Source organism: Muntiacus reevesi, chromosome 14 (genome assembly GCF_963930625.1).
Source record: "Muntiacus reevesi chromosome 14, mMunRee1.1, whole genome shotgun sequence".
Taxonomy (NCBI): domain Eukaryota; kingdom Metazoa; phylum Chordata; class Mammalia; order Artiodactyla; family Cervidae; genus Muntiacus; species Muntiacus reevesi.
Window position 1 is genome coordinate 28,518,388 of NC_089262.1, and position 3,445 is coordinate 28,521,832.

The window sequence follows — 3,445 nt, forward strand, 5'->3', positions numbered from 1 at the left end:
CGGTCTTTGCTAAAAGAGCCTCATCTGGCAGCGTCAGGACCGGAGGGCACTCTTCCCCCGTGCAGGCGTGTCTTTGTTCCCTCTGCTTTCTCACTGTTTTCTCTCTACTTTCCCTGTGCGTTTTCAACCATTCTCTTTCCTCTTGCAATCCCTCGTCGGATTGTTTCTATTTCTCCCGCCTTATCTCTTTTCCTGCCTTCCACCAGCGCCTAAGTGCTGCACTAGACCTCTTCTTCACGGTGTTCGCGCCCATCCCCCAGACCCTCTGCTTGGTATCTGTCTGTTAAGTCCTGTCCCGACTTTGGACGGTGGCCCCTCTGTCCACAGGATTTTCCAAGCAAGGTTACTAGAGTGGGTTGCCGCTGGGGAATCTTCCCGACCTAGGGATCGTACTTGCGTCTCTTGGGTCTCCTGCATTGGCAATCGGATTCTTTACCACTAGGCCACCTGGGAAGCCCTCTCCTGCCAGGGCAGAGATAATACCTCAGTTCTTATGTGTGCCAATCCTGCTCCCCCCATACCTCCTACAAAGGCACAGGTTCTGAAATCCTGTCTGCATTATCCTCTTACTCATTTCAAAACAGAGAAAATGTAGTATATTTGAGATAAGTTAATGTCATTGTTTTTGAGAATGCAGATGTTTCCCCAGGCAAAAGTTATTTGTGCTCCAAGTGTGTTGCTAGGGGAAAAAAAGATCTCCTTCACTCAGAATATTAGAACTGCGTTTTAAAAGTAATTTGCCTTGAACTTCAGGGAGCAATCAAGCCTTCAAGATGCTGACTGTAACTGCTTTGATAAATTTGCACTATTAGTTGCTAGGCTACTTGAATAAAACTGGCGGAGAAAAGACAGGTGTTAATCACCTGACCAAGAAGATTCTTTTTTGGCCAGGTTTGTGCTTGGTTGCTTGGCAGGCATTTGAGGATAGAAGAGGACTGTGGGCACACCCCAGTGAGCAGGCAGGTAACTGGAAAGAGGGAGGCATGCCTTTTCTCTTTTGTAACTATTCCTAGAGATCAGGGTAGGTGTGGCATCAGGAAGGGCCTCAACTTGCCCCCGACTTGGGTTTATTTAAGGAAGGAGTTTTGGAAGCAGCTGGGAATCAAGAGGACTCAGGTCCTTTTCCTGGGCATTTTGTAGTGGAATGACCTGAGCACATTGTTTAGCATTTCTGAACCTATATGACTGGAATAACAACCCTCACAGGATTGTGGTGGTGTTTCAATGAAGTAGCATTTCTTTTCTTTTCTTTTTTTTTTGAAGTAGCATTTCTATAAAACAACAGTCCTTCACACTTCAGACAGATGATGGGTTCAAAATGCAAATGTGATCAAACCCCTCTGTGCTCCACCTCCCTCTTAGGATAAATCAAAAGTTCCACATGGCTTACAAACCCTGTGTGGTCTGACCTTGCCACCTCTTCAGCATCTTTCTTCTGTTAACCGAAATAGTGTGTGGGTCTCAAGTGTGCTTGTTACTTTCAAAAGCCAATAAACAGGTCAGCTTTGTGGAAAGGAAGGTTTGCTTTATTTCAGATGCTGGCAACTGGGGGGTGGTGTGGGGAGCAAGGGCATATGTCCAAAGGCTGACTTCCTCAACCCTGATGAGCAGGGGGTGAGAACTTTTATAGACACTTTGCAGGGGTTGGGGGCTACATGCAGAAACAATACAGTCTTCTCTGACAGTCCTCTTCAAATTGGTCATTAGTGGTCTGACCAGCATCATCTTGGTTGTTTTAGATATACAGTTAATCTTCAGTTCCAGAGTCCATTTGTTCCCATTTCTTTGTGGCTAGTTCTTAGTATTGTGGCAGCTCTTGTCCTGCAGACAGTCCGGTCCTCATGTAGTTAACTTCTCCACCTGGTGTTTTGGTATCTATAAGACAGCTCACAAGATATGGCTGAGAATATTATCTATAGCCCTTGAGAAAAAGTTAAAGTTTCTTGGCTGTGCTTAATGACTACATTATTATTATTTAATCTCCTTTGATTGTTTTACTTTGTTTTAGTATGTCTCACTTCTCTGATTAAACTTACTTTTTGACTGAAGTTTTCCACAGACAAAAGGCAGGCAGAGGACATGAGTGGGGGGTGGATGGGGAGGACTATTAGGGTTCTGCTCCATTTTACTCCTGATTCTCTCCATTCCAGCTTCCTTAGCCTGCTATTTACCATGCTGTGTCCCACCCCAGGACTATCATGTTCTCCTTGCCTAGAATGTTCTCCTCACCTTGCTTCACCCAGTTAATCCTCATGCTTCAAGGTCTCCACTCAGCCAACCCCTCCTTAGTCTTCTATGATCCCCTGGCTGGATCAGACCCTTATTAGCCTTTGGTACTTCGTTTCCCTTATCACAGAATTATTTGATTAATATGTATTTCCCACCATCAGACTGTAGTTTTTTGAAGGTAGGGTGCCAACACTGGGTGCCTGGTGGTAGAACTTATTTAGTGAATGAACCAGCTGTGCACAGCTTGATCTTCCTTGGATGATTCAGAAGGCAGTTCAGAAACCTGTAGCACCTCAGGGTCATCATGAGAAACCTTAAATAGCATCTGAGGTTAAAGAAGGCTATGTCAGTTGGCAGACAAGGTGGAGCTAGGAGGACTGTGCATAAACTCCCCCGTAATATATCTAACTGCTTTTCCTCACACCTTTCTGTCAAGAACTGGTATCCTAAAAGGGTTTCTTAATACAAACATGTCAGCCAGAAAAGATAATATACAAATAACTCTATACCAAGACAGGGCTTCCCAGGTGGTACAGTGGTAAAGAATTTGCCTGCCAATGCAGGAGATGCAAGAGGCATGGGTTCAATCCCTTGGTCTGGAAGATCCCCTGGAGGAGGAAATGGCAACCCAGTATTCTTGCCTGGAAAATTCCATGGACAGAGGAGTCTGGCAGGCTACCGTCCATGGGGTCGCAGAGAGTCGGACATAACTGACCACACTGACAGGGATACCGAGAGGAGTACAGCATAATGAATAAGACTCTGATGCTGAATAAGACTCTGATGCTGGGCCCAACTGGCTTCAGATCTCAGCTCTGTCCCTCACTGCCGTAACTCACCTCAGCCACAACCTCTTTGTGCCTCATTTTTCTCCTCTGTAAATAGAGATGATGAAAGTACTAGCTACAGCAGGGGGTTGCTGGTAGAGTTTTCATGGTGTCCTAGATGCCTGGCCACTGCAAGCACTTTGTGAGTGTTGGCTATTATTCCAACCACCACCCTCTCTTGTTACAATAAAAAAAGAGCCAAAGGATGGGGATGTATTTTGTGGCAAAGGGGAAAGGAGACCAAGCTCCACATGGCATAAAATGGGAGGTTCCTAGACAGTGGCAGTGAAAGAGCAGGAAGCAGGCCCATCTAAAGTCTTACCTCCTTCCCCACTCCTTCTTCTCTCTACCCTCCCTCCCCCTCTGCTCTCCTCACCTCCTTTGGAGGA